This window comes from Hemiscyllium ocellatum, chromosome 5, assembly GCF_020745735.1.
Source record: "Hemiscyllium ocellatum isolate sHemOce1 chromosome 5, sHemOce1.pat.X.cur, whole genome shotgun sequence".
NCBI lineage: Eukaryota > Metazoa > Chordata > Chondrichthyes > Orectolobiformes > Hemiscylliidae > Hemiscyllium > Hemiscyllium ocellatum.
Window position 1 is genome coordinate 37,911,328 of NC_083405.1, and position 14,443 is coordinate 37,925,770.

At 41.3% G+C, this 14,443-nt stretch overlaps 1 long non-coding RNA gene and 1 pseudogene across 2 annotated transcripts in view; both read right to left on the bottom strand.

Annotated features, from left to right (window-relative positions):
• Window positions 1-14,443, bottom strand: part of LOC132815664 (uncharacterized) — a 472,009-nt gene that overhangs the window by 183,528 nt on the left and 274,038 nt on the right. The gene's annotated exons all lie outside the window — the stretch shown is intronic.
• On the bottom strand, window positions 4,704-5,988 carry LOC132815913 (uncharacterized; annotated as a pseudogene).

Consider the following 14,443-nt stretch of genomic DNA (forward strand, 5'->3'; position numbering starts at 1 on the left):
GCTGAAAGAAAAACTCAACAGGCCTAGCAGACTCTGTGGAGAGAAAGCAGTTTGGGTCAAGTGATCCTACTTCAGAATTGACGGCCTTAAGTTGATGGAATACATGGAGTTGAGGCCAAGATGAGATTATCCATGATAGTATTATGTGAGGAACAGGCTGTAGGAGCTAAATTACCTACTCCTGTTCCTACTTCTTTTAATCTTATGCTGGAGTCACTAAAAGCAGAAAGCCAGTTGTAGTTTTTAGCCAGGGTCTGGGATCTGGTCTAATTTGCCCCCGGCCATGCGATCAGCCACACTTGCACTCTGACCAAAGTCAGGGTAAGATGTTGTGGCTGCTCAGGAACTATAGGAGTGCTGTGGCTCAGGAGGTAGTGCTCTTGCTGTTCCAGATCACTTCAAAGACGTGAAGCCAAAAATTAAAACTGAATACGCCAGGGAATGCAGCATAGTCAGATGTGTCAACTTCCACGGGAGATATTATAGCTCAGTCCTTGGTGGTCACTTCGGATCCAGTGGAACTGTTTTGAAGAACAGAGGAACAATTCCTGGCGACCAATCAAATGCTTATCTCTCAAGCAACATTGAATTATTATAAAACAGATGACTGAACCTCGTCATTAAGAAATTGCTGTTTATGGGATCTTGCTGTGCACAGTTTGGCTGCTGCTTTTTATTACACAGTGACTGCACTTCAGAATGTATTTATTTCTTTGTGAAATGCTCTGTGGCCTTTTGAGATTGTACTGTATAATTTAGGAAGAATGTGGTGTAGTGATCATGTCATTGGACTAGTAACCCATAGGTTCTAATGGACAGGCGCTCAAATCCCTCCCTGCTGCCCACAGTGCAGCTGATGAGTTAGAAATTAAATGCTTAAACTTGGAATCAAAGTTAACTTCAGAATTGAAAACTATGAAGTTATTAATTGTCATAAAATCCCATCCAGTTCTGTCATGTCCTTCGGGGACAAAATCTGGCTAAATATGTAATCCCAGACACACGGCGATGTTTATAACTGTTAACTTGCCCCCCTGATATGGCCTAGCAAGTCATTTATTTCAAGGGTAATTAGGGATGGACAGCAATATCCCAACCCCAAAAAAATCTTTCTTTTAAGTGCCAAGATTTAAAAGGCATCTGGATAGATATATGAATAGGAAGGGTTTGGAGGGATATGGGCCGGGTGCTGGCAGGTGGGACTAGATTGGGTTGGGATATCTGGTCAGCATGGACCGATGGGATACCTGGACAGCATGGTCTGTTTCCATGCTGTACATCTCTATGACTCCATTTGTATGATAGATAATGTGAGGAAAAATCAGATGTTTCCGCAAAATTGGTATTAGCACTGGTTAAAGACCAGGATGTACAGATCGTTGTGGTATTTGACTGTTGTTCATTACATCCTTCTGTGTTACAAGTGTAAAATCTCCAAAGCATGTATAACAGATTAATTAGCATTTAAAGGAGAAAAGACAGATTGAGATTTGCTTTTGCTGTTTTTCATCACAGCTGACAGTCTGCCTGCCCTCAGCACTTTTATTTTAGATTTCATATTTTTATTTCAAATGTCAGCACTTTATGTGATTTCTCCACAACTTTGTATGGGAAACACCAAAGGAGGTGGGAACAGATCAGATTAATGGCCCGATCACAATTTTTCCCAATTTTCCTACATCCCATCCTGAAACCTACCTTCACTAATCTAGAAGATCCAAATCAACATAATGTGCCTCGGAATCCTATAACTTGCATATTTTTTACAAACACGTTTTTACTAACCTTGTATAATCTCCTGGGGAGATGTCAAGCATATGTGTAGTACTTTTACAAAATGTGGTCTGAGATTTTTCTCTACTTTTGTGTTGTTGTAACAAAAAATAATTAGTATGTATTTGTTAAAGATATCCTGTATGAGTATTTTTAGTTTAAAGAGAAATGGAGTGAGTTACAAGCTATGAATGAATTATATTAAGATTAGTTAACTTCTGAGTAGATTTCTCGGTAAAATCATAAATGCCTAAAACAGGCATTCCTTGGGATTAACTCATTCAAACAGGGAATACCTTGTAGTTTATTTTTCACTCCTGATTGAACATTTCAGAATTTAGCATGGTCATCAGATTGCTTAATTTCTAACAATGTCAAAATTGATGGAAAAGATCCAGTGGAGAATAAAGGCCTAGCAACAATGTTTTGATCCCCAGTTGATAATTTATTTTTAAGTCTGTTATATTTTGGTGAACCCCTATCAGTTGTAAGGGAAGGGTCAACCAGGCAGTTCAGAAATTGTCAAATGATATTCTGACGTAACGTTAGCCTGCCATCTATGCTTGAAAAACAGGGAAGCATGATTCAATTACAATATAGACGTTACCAAAGCTTTGAACTGAAATCTCCTCCACAGTGATGGTCACTTCCTGCATAAAATCATTTCTTGCCTGACATAGTTGAAGAAGCCTTACACAAGTTAAACTTTGGTTTCTACATTTCGGGCAGCTATCCTCATGGGTGAGAGGAAACAGTCTTGCACAAGAAAAATAGTTTGACAAACACCTTTTATATTTGGAGTTTCTGTAAAATCAGGAGACTGTTACCAAATGATACAGACTCTAGGGCAAACTGTTACATGTTTTACTGGTGGGCTAACCATTATTATCACAAAAGGAAAACTATTGATGAGTAAACAAAGTGACCTCATGAGTCTGATCGGGAAAACGAGGTAGTTGAGAAAAGAAGCCAAATAAAAATAGAAAATGCTGATCAAGCAGCTTCAATGGAGGGATAAATACAATTAATGTTTTAGGTCTAAGTGGACGTGTCTAGTCATAGTTTTTAGTTCAGATTTCCAGCATCGAATGTGTTTTTGCACTGACATTAGGAAAGTGGTACATTAATTAGTTGTATTGATAAACGATAATTCAGTTACAATGCCTTGTAGACCCAGGGTTCTGACAGACCACATCAAACCTGACAGCAGGAGTCTCCAAGTCTGCTGACTGCAGCAACTGACAAGGATGCATGGATTCAAATGATACACAACTTAGGTGATATGTAGCCTTTTCAAAGTGGTGTAATTGGTGATAGCTCACATGGTCAGTCAGCAGTGAAGGTATCAAGGGGAGAGATAAAATAGCAAGACTTCAAGTTTACAGAGTATTTGAAGGAAAAGAAGCCAAGAGTAACCCTATAAAGAAGGAGACAAGACAAGCACAGATGGTGTGACAACTCTGGAGAACCACCATCACAGAAGTGACCAGCCCTAGTGTCCAGGGCCTGGTGATTAGAGACCCTTTTGTCGAACTTTGATCAGGTTCACCATTTGCGGGTCATACCTCAGCTATGTTTTGAGTCCTTGCTTTAGTTTGCTTGATTTGTGTTAGTAGTTAAAGTTCTTTCAGTTGTAGCCAGAATAATGAATTATTGCATTAACTGACTGACCTATCTGAGTGATCTCCATTGGTAATGAGGTACAATAATCTTTATATGAAATTGTGCTTTAACTTTTATGGAAAGTTGTATGATGCATTGTCATTTTTAGAGAAATAAATAAAACTGAGATTTTTTTACAGAGATCTAATGTTCAAAAACCTTTAGACTGAACTGTCATATGTTTAATCTGTCTGTGCCTTGATGAATTTATAAGTACCATTTGTCAGTTGTCTGTATATTACTTTTGAATGCACTGGATGCTTAATAAAGTATGATCTTGTTTAACTCAAGAATGAGTAGAACATCTCATTTTTAACAAAAATTGCCTTTGAACACTGCTATGATAAATGTTATTTCCCCCCATTCCTTTCAAGGAAGTGTCAGTATTGACCATATGTCCAATATGTGTTTGTGAGAAACAAAGCTCACTCGCTTCAATAATTTCAGTCCGAGACAAGACCTGAACCAATCAGTATGTTTATTATACGCTTGCAAGCGTGGTGCCTGAAATAAGGCACACAGAGTTTAGCAAGTACATACCTTATATAGGATTCACTCCTCCCAATCCAGTGCCCATTACTATTGTTTATCTCTTGCCTTATCCGGCCTTGTGCATAACAAAGTACAAGTTTTACTTGGCCATTTCACCACAAGCTGCTGTGGCCCATTGTTAGGTATATCTTCCTTCACTATTATCTACTTGCCCCACCTGTGACATTTCCTCCCTGTCCCAACCATATTGATCCTTATGACCTTTTCATTGGGGTTTGTTTTTGTTGTTTTTGCAGAAGTGGGAAACAGATGCTTATAACTACTGCCTGTACAAACATATCTGGCTTAATCTACATCCTCACAGCACCTTATCTATTTGTCTGTAACATATACCATTGTTTGCAGGCACGTTTCATTCTTGTATGCACCTTTTAGCTAATACAAAAACAATTATATATTCCTTCCACATAGTTTTCTTTTTGTTGACTCAGCTCTTGGTTGAAACAATTATACACTGGTGTGAGTGCATTTACCTTGCATAAGTAATTATGATTGCAGAAGTAACACTTCTTTACCTATATCCCACAATTTCCCCCTTTTTCTTTAATTACCATTTGTTATCTTCTGCATTTTTATTTTAAGCATCGCCCCCAAAATTCACAAGCATCATTCCAGAGATTTCATCCATCTTGGTCTCACTCATCCACTCATTATTTAATCAATAAAGTTCCTCTGCCTGGTTCCCTTTTAGGGGCAACTGTTTCATTAAGGCTGTCTCAATCAGTCTTTATCAATACCCCAACTACTACTATTAGGGAAGTAAGGATGGAAACCACCACCCCCTTCCATTTTCCAAACCAGGATTCAAGCCATCTCGTGAGAGATGTGTCTACTCCTGAATTCTCAGCCAGTTCCTCTGCTAAGGTAGTCAATCTCCTTAAGGCCTGAGTAATTGAACCATCAGGTGCAGTGTTATTAGGAATAAAGGTACAACAGCTTCCTCCTAACATCACACACACACACCCTTTTTCCGCTAAAATCATATCAAGGGCCATTCTGTTTTCCCATGCCATCCTACTTGTCGCATCAAGCTGTTCTGATATTCCTTTAACCATATCTCTTGTATAATTTATAAATCGCTGTTGATTATAGAAAATGTAATTTATCCAATCTACATTTTTATTAATTGTTATCCACCAAAAGAGAGCTGACTCAAAGCCTGCTGCAATCTGATTACGAGCCTTGAACTCATCAGGTACCTCCTAGGGACTCCTAACGAATCAAGATAAATCTTGTCATCGAAAGAAGTGTCTAACAGTGATCTCTTACCCCTTCCCTTTTTTCCGACTATCTTTTCCTTCTCAAATGCCAGGGTAAATGGAATTGCCAATTGTACAATTGCACATATCCCTCTCCAATCCAGAGGTAGGGTGGGTCTCGATATTTTGCCTCCACAGTACCACCACAGATTCGCTCGGGGAACCTTTAGAGCTGAGTAGTTCCCTCCCTTGTCCGTTTTGGTGACATTCTTAATCTCTGTAAACAATTTCAGTTCCCCCAAATCTCTAGACCGATTTGTACCTCGTCTACGCACACACAACATGTGATTTCTGACTGCAGCTGAAAACATAGGGGGGGCTTTTGAATCTTTCTTCTCCAAAGGAGGGAACATCAGAGATAGGTACAATTCCTATCATTCCATGCAGTCTTATCCTGATACAGGGCTATCATACATTTCATGCCCTTCCTGTCTCGCTTCCACCCGAGCAGAAAGGGAACCACCTGGTCCACTGGCCTACCGGAAGCACATGCATAACAATTGCTCTTGTTCAGACTTTTTACAGTCTACTTTACCCATTCAATCCAGGCATTTGCATCCCCGTACCCAGTTTCTATTTCAATTGTCTGTCTTAAGTCCTTTACCTCTATAATTTTTACAACTTTAAGGTCATTGGGAGGGGTGAAAGGTTGTACTTTATTATCTAGTAGTTCTGCTCGTTTTCCCTGTCCTACGCTAATTCGAAAACAACAGCCTGAGAAATCATTCCCATTTGCTTTCATTTCTATCCCAAATGTTTTATTTAATTGTATCTCATAGGTGCTCCCACCCCCCACCCCCTCCCCCCCAGAATTGCTTCTTGCCATGTGGTTTTCTTTATTGTTAAGTATATTGGGTTATACTTTTTATCGGGATATTCGAGAGCTGGTTGGAAGGAGGCCCGGTGTACTGTGACGAGACCATTATACCAAGTACCATCCCCAAGGCCATCCCCATAGGACTTAAGATGTATCTCTGAACTGCGGTACTGTCTCTGATTATCTACATCCCCATAATTTACTAAGCTGCATGCATCAGCATCTATTACTTGTGGATTATCAGACTCAGGAACCGTTAATAACCCATATGAAAATGATATTTGACAAAATTCCAACACTAAGAGGGCTAGAATCAAAACTCTAAGCATGCCCAGCATTCTAAAAGTCGTGCTGCAGCACAAAAAATCTTAATATACAATCCTACAGAAATAATCCAGCGCTCGAGTCACCACTGTATAATCAGTTATTCAAAGTCTCGAGCCTGAGTTTCAGCGGGTCTTGCGTTGATTCAGCTGTCCAGACTTCTTCCTCAACTGGAGATTCCACTGGCCCTTTGATCCGAGTGTAGTGAGTCCAGCCTTTCTCCACCGTCCTTATTGCCGTTTCGGTAGTCAAAAGAGCCTGATACGGCCCTTCCCAGTGCGGCTGCAATTTAGTCTCTGTCCATGATTTTATTAAGACCCAATCTCCCGGCTGGATGGGATGAACAGTGAATTCAAGGGGCGGAGTCTGTGCCAATAAACCCTGTTTCCTGAGGAAAGACAAAGGGGAGGGCAAGCCCAGTATATACTTCTTTAAGAACAAGTCTTTAGTTTCGGGAATTGGCAATTCTCCATTCGTTTCCAGATAAGGTAATCCAAATAAGATTTCATAAGGGGATCGTCCCAAATCTTTCCTTGGGGCTGTTCGTACTCACAAGAGAGCTATAGGTAAACATTTGGTCCAAGGGAGTCTGGTTTCTATTATCAATTTAGAGAGCTGTCGTTTGAGTGTTTGGTTCATTCTCTCAACCCTTCCTGATGATGGTGGGAGCCATGGAGTATGGAACTCCCAGGAAATTCCCAACCCTTTCATTACCCCCTGTAACACTTTAGAGGTAAAATGAGTTCTTTGGTCGGAATCTATACGGTTCACTAGCCCATATTGGGGAATTATGTGCTCTAATATTGTTTTAGACACCCCACTCGCAGTAGCAGTAGCTAGGAGGTATGCCTCAACTCAACCAGATAGATGATCTACTATGGCCAGCATATATTTTAGTCTTGCTACTCTGGGTGATTCAGTATAATCTACTTGTATACTCTAGAGGGGTCTCAATCCCGGGTGATTTCCTCCCAGGGTCTGTTCTCTCAAGACTTTCTTATTTACCTTTCTGCATATTATTCATCCCTCACATATTTGTTTAGCAATTGTATATATTCCTTTACATCCATATTGCCTAAGAACTAAATCACACATTTCTTGTACTCCTCAACGGCTGCCTTGATGTAGGACAGCCATAACTTCTCGCATCATCATTTTGTTTAACATTTCCTTTCCATCAGGTAACATCCAATGCCCATCTGCTGTTTTTGCAGCCCCTAAATCTTTCAATTCTTTTTCCTCTCTTACAGTAAATATAGGAGCTTCCCAAGGATCTGGGACACTAAGTATTAGGGAATGAATCACCACTTCTTGTGGGTTCAGGGCTGCTTCCTTAGCCACTTCATCAGCTAATCTATTTCCCCTAACATCTGGTTCATTTCCTTTCCGATGACCACTTACATGCACCACTGCTATTTCTCGGGGGAGTAATGGGGACTCCAAGACCCGTTTAATCAACTCCTCATGTGCTAATTCCTTCCTCCGACTATTGATCAGTCCTCATTCCTGCCATATCTTTCCGAAATTGTGCACAACACCAAATGCATATTTAGAGTTAGTGTATACTGTTCCCTCTTTATTTTCTAATGCCCTAAGGGCTCTTTCCAATGCATAGAGTTTGCAGGTCTGAGCTGACCACCCATTTGGCAACCTTCCTGCCTCTACCACACTACCTTTCGTCCCATCTACGACCGCATACCCATTATGTCTTTTCCCTTCAGTCACCCGGGATGGTCCGTCTATAAAAAGTTGGGCTCCTGCATGAAGCGGAACATTTCTCAGGTCCACGCGGACCTTAGTTTGGTATTCTATAATATCAAGGCAGTCATGCTCTGAATTCTGAGGAGATTCTTCTTCCCCTTTCCAAAGAAAGGCAGCTGCATTTAAACAATTGTCCATGACCAACACTAGATCATCCTTTTCTATTAATATTGCCTCATATTTCAGAATCCGTGAGTCTGTCAACCATTGCCCAGCTTTTTGGTTTAGGATTGTTCTCACTTGGTGTGGAGTGCTTACTATTAGGGCTTCCCCAAATGTAAGCTTTCTGCTTTCCTCCACCAACAGTGCAGTGGCAGACACAGCCTCCACACATTTAGGCCACCCTCGGGATACTGGATCCAATAGCTTCGAAAGATATGCTACTGGCTGTTTCATTCCTCCGCACCTCTGGGTTAATACTCCCAAAGCCGCTCCCTTATCTACGGTAGCAAAGAGGTGGAAAGGTTTATCTAGAGAAGGTAAGACTAAACACTGGGGCATGGATCAGATCTCTTTTGAGTTCCTCAACTAGTTCTTTTTCCTCATCATCCCAACTTAGATACTTTGGTTCCTCCTTGATAATTTGAGATAGAATTTCTTAGACTTTTGAGCATAAGAATCAATCCACAATCTGCAATATCCCGTTAGACCCAAACATTTACATAACTCCCGTTTAGTCCTGAGCAGCGGCATCCCCACTATTCCCTCTATCCGTTCCGGGCTCATCCTTCGCTTTCCCTCACTAACCTAAATGTCCTAAGTATTTCACTTCTCACTCCACATATTGGAGTTTGTTTTTAGATACTCGCAGTCCCTGCTGACCCAGGAAATTCAATAATTTGTTAGTGGCTTCTACTACTCTTTCTCTTCTTTTTCCTGTTACTAAGAGATCGTCTACATACTGCAACAGGCTAGTTCCCTTGGGGCTGCTAAATTTCTCCAATATTTGTTCTAACATCTATCCAAATAAATTTGGGGATTCCGTAAACCCCTGGGGGAGCATGGTCCACCGGTATTGCTGTTTCCATCCTGTCTTGGGATCTTCCCATTCAAAGGCAAACAAATTCCTACTTTCCTCGACCAAGGGACAAGCCCAAAAGGCATCCTTTAAATCTATCACACTAAACCATTTGTGGTCATGAGGGATCTTACTTAATAACGTATAGGGATTTGGCACCACTGGGTGCCTGATCTGTACTATTTGATTCAATGTTCTCAAATCCTGCACCAATCCATAAGTTCCATCAGATTTCCATACTGGTAGGATTGGGGTATTATAAGGAAACATACATGGCTCCAACAGTCCATCTCTAATCAGTCTCTCAATTATTGGTTGCAGTCCTCGTTTACCTTCTATGGAAATGGGATATTGTCGCTCACAGATAACGCCCCCTTTCCTTTTTAAACTTATTTCTAGGAGAGGGATCTGTATTTTTCCATGATTCCCTTCTCTAGCCCATACAATAGGGTCTATCTCTCTCTCAACATCCTCTGTCAACATTGTCATTTGTACAACTAATTCTTTTTCCTGTATTCCAATCTCCAATCCTTAGAGGATAATTAAATCTCTCCCTAGTAAGTTACTTCCTATATCAGGGATATACAACAGTTCCCCTGTGACTGTATCCTTAGGACCTTCTATCATCATAGGTTCAAATACTGGAACAGTAAATCCTTCCCCTTTTACCCCGGAAACAGTTATTCAGCGATGACCATGCTGCCCCCATATCTACTAGGAAGACTACCTCTTCCCTACAGGGTCCCACTTTCAAGTTTATCAAGGGTTCCTGGTGGGTCCCCAGGGGCAGGAACCCCTGACATCCCTATTCTTCATCAAAATTCATAAGCGGAATTGCCCTTTCTTCCCTTTGTAGATCAGGACACTGCCGCAATAATAGCATCCTGCCTGTGGAGACTTCCATCTCTGCCCCTGTCGCCCAAACCCTCTATCAAATGCTCCCCCTTGTCCTCTCCCTCTCCCCTTTCCTCTCTGTCCTACGTGCTGCCACCTGCTACTCCGGTTGCTCAGTATTGGTTCCATTCTTTTCTTAGCTACTTCATCAACCGTAGCTACCATCATTTTGCCTTCTGTTTTTGTCCCTCATCCTCTCTCTTTACAAACACTTTCTGTGCCTCTCTTAACAAACAATTCATCTAATGGTTTTTCGCTCCACCCTTCTATCTTCTGTATCTTTCTCTGTATGTCTGGCCATGCCTTTGTCACAAAATGTACTTTCAAAAAACTCTGTGCCATTGGGTCCTCAGGGTTCATTCCAGAGTATTTCCGCATTAAGTCTCTTAATCTTTGCAAGAAAGCTGAGGGAATCTCATCTTTCTCCTGTCTACCTTCAAAGGCTTTAGTCAAATTCTGCGACTTCGGAACTGCCTCTCTTATTCCTTTTAGAATCAGGTCTTTCAATTCCCTCATTTCTTCTCTGTGCTCCGGGTTTTGATTTTCCCACTGGGCATCTCTGAGGGGAAACTTCGTCTCACCCTGTCCAGCATCCCCATCCCCAATGGGATGTACCCTGTCCCATATTTTAATGGCTGCTCCTCGTATAAGTCCCCTTTCTTCCCCAGTAAATAGTATATTCAAAATAGACATTAACTCGGTCCACGTATACAGACTGGGCCCCAAAAATTGATCAATTCAGACAACTCTAACAGATCTTCAACCAGGACCTTTATCTCCTTTTTAAATGATCTGACATCTCCACTAGTGAGGGTGACACTTACAAACCCAATCTCTTTGTCCTATTGGTACCTCCCGAAGGGGATAAGTCTTTCCATTCCTACCCTTTTCTCGTTTTTGTTTTTCCCACTTAGGCTTTGGTTTAGATACTCCGGAGGCCTCCTCTACATCTACTTTATCTTCCTTTCTTTTGTTGAGGATTGAGGGTCAGGAACAACAACATCCCCATCCACCGCTCCTTTGTCCTCCTCTTGTAGGTCATCCGTTCCCTATCCCTGTCTGTCTGTCTCTCCACCCCCATTTTCACCTAATCTGATTTTGTGGTATGGGGGTGGGGGGGGCAAGTAGCCAAGAGGATCCCAGGGACTGGGTGGGGCTGAGGGGGAATTCTTTGTCTTTATTACCATCATTCTCAAACTGCCCTTCCAACAGGACACATAGTCTGCCTTGTCTTGACTAAAAGGTTGTTTTTTATTCACATACAAATCTGCAAACTGACATACCCAATCTTCATCCGAACCGTACTTTGGCCAGAAGACAGCTGGGTGACGGATTGGTTCTTTAGTCCATACTAAACAACAATATTTAATCATTTTCTTTTCATCTTTTGCCATTGTACAAGTGTTACTTGTCCATTCCTGCAACATCCTCCCCAACGGACTTTCAGGAGGAATGTTACCAGGGACTTTTTCTTCCTTTACTCCATGACAGTTACTCTGCCTACACGTCATTTCTCAGGGCCCTCGCCAGTCCCTCAGCAATTAAATACCCCTTTTCCCGGCCACCAAGGCAATACTTAAAAGTTCGTTTTCTTACCTTGGTCTGTGCACAGAGTTGCTTGGCCCCTTGTCGCCGTATTTTCTATCGACCACCTGTCATTGTCTGATTCAGATGTCTCTCTTGTGGGATTCATACCAGTCGTCCAAGGGTTACGAGACTGGTCCTCAATTGGGAATGGGTCGCGTCTTCCCAGTGTCCAGGGCCAGCAACTCCCCCGGTGATGAAAGAACATCCCGGACGGCCCCCAATTGTGAGAAACAAAGCTCACTCACTTCAATAATTTCAGTCCGAGACAAGACCTGAACCAATCAGTATGTTTATTATACACTTGCAAGTGTGGTGCCTGAAGGAAGGCACCCAGAATTTAGCAAGTACATATCTTATATAGGATTCACTCCTCCCAACCCCATGCCCATTACTATTGTTTATCTCTTGCCTTATCCGGCCTTGTGCATAACAAAGTACAAGTTTTACTTGGCCATTTCACCACATCCTGCTGTGGCCCATTGTTAGGTATATCCTCCTTCACTACTATCTACTTCCCCCACCTGTGACATATCCTCCCTGTCCCCAACCATATTGATCCTTATGACCTTTTGATTGGGGTTTGTTTTTGAGATTTTGCAAAAGTGGGAAACAGATGCTTATAACTACTGCTTGTACAAGCATATCTGGCTTAACCTACATCCTCACAGCACCTTATCTATTTGTCTGTAACATCTACCATTGTTTGCAGGCACATTTCATTCTTGTATGCATATTTTAGCTAATACAAAAACAATTATATATTTCCTCCACATAGTTTTCATTCTTGTTGACTCAGCTCTTGGTTGAAACAATTATACACTGGTATGAGTGCATTTACCTTGCATAAGTAATTATGATTGCAGAAGTAACACTACTTTACCTATATCCCACACATTGAGGATGCCTTAATTAAAATGCTGTTGCTCTATGAAGGCCAGTTCCTTCTGCATTGAACAATAGCTTTGTTTTATGGTCAGCTCCATTTACTACTGCATGTCCTCTTTCCTGCTTGTTCTAGACCTATGTGTGAGGCAGCCTTTTGGAGAACTGTTCTGTATGGTGCTGCAGAATTCCACCCACATCTTAATAGACTAGGTGGGTAAATCACAATGTGAAGAATGGATATACAGATGCCCACACTTGTATGGAGAAGGCAGGTGTATGTCATGCCACCAGTACCATTTTACCCTCCTGCTCCATGTACATTAAATACCTTCCTGCTAACTTGAAAGCCTCTCTACCACCTACAAAGCACAGGTTGAAACTAGGATAGAATTTTATCTTTAGCAAATGCAAAATGCCATCCAGGATAGCTTGACTGGCACACCATTTACCACCTCTTCCATATCTTTGTCACTCTTAGACTTGACTATTTCACAGCCCCTGACCATCCATGGCCTGAGATCGTCCACATTTTCCTGCCTCACCTAACCTTTTGAGCATCCTCCATTTTAATCACTGCCCATAGGTCACTTTGCCTTCAGATCCCATGCCACTGAGCTGTGTGGTCCCCCACTACATCTCCACACCTCATGACATGTCTTTCTCCCTTTAAGATGCTCAATAAAAACTATGGCCTGGATTTTTCGATGATCAGTCAGTCTCTTTTCCAGCATAGATGGGATTAGCGCACGGCAACCCTGTGGAAATGAACTGCGTAGGTATCTGAGGAGTTGCAAATGGTGGATGTATTGTCCGATGATCAGCAAACATTCCACTTCTGATCCTTTGATGCAGGGAATGTCATTGATGAAGCAGATGAGTTGAATCTGCAATTCCTGCAATGATGTCTTCTGGCTGATTAGCCTCCAACAAGCACAACCATGATCCCTTGTACTCAAATGACTCCAACCATAGAATCATAGGGATTTTATGACATGGCCAAATGTTGTGTGCTATCCAGGAGTAACATGCTAGAAAGAGATTAAATATATGGTTTTCTCCAACTGCAAATCGTGGCCTGAGCTGTTAAATAAACCTGCATGAGATTTTCAAATATACTAAATCCACTCTGTCAAATTGGTGCAACTCACTAATAAACAAGGAATATAATCTGGTGATGAACCATGCTTGACACCCAGAGGAATTGGACCCAGACATGAATTAACATGGTGCAGAAATTACTGAGACCCTGAGGAAAAAAAGCCACAAAAACAATGAGTACTCAGTTTGTAACAAAAATAATTAAAGCCATAGCCAAAAGTGGCAGAATGCTGAATTTTAAAATATTAACAGCCTCGTTGCTGGCTCTCTACATTGAGTAACCTTATAATAACAACATGACAATTAATGTCCCAGTTATCAATAACACTTGAAAAGGACAGGGAACATCAAAAAGATGATCACATCTCGCTGGTGTGAATTAGGAAGCACAAAGGACCCTGTCTGAATGTAAGCTCTTTGAACAAATGATGAGGGTTCTGTTTTTTTTAGATTTAGCAGTTCTGGAACCAGGCAAGTGAAGCCATGAAAATAAAGATACAGTCAGTTCTGATATAAAGTGATAGTTCCATTCCTATGTGACCCCACATTATAAGAAAATCACATAATAGCAGCACCATTTAAACTAATGGGGCCAGAATCACTTTATAACCAGTAGAAGCAAGAAAAATTCACCTTCTACAAATAAAGGCCTAAATTCTTCAATCACATTATAGCTAATTTGTGTTGAAAAAAAGTGTGTTATCGCAAGAACCGATTGCAACTACTGGAAATAAGAGGATACAAAGAATCAACATTTCAGACCTCTCTCATTAGCACTACAGAGAGCTCAAGCTAAGCCATGGAAATTGCTGG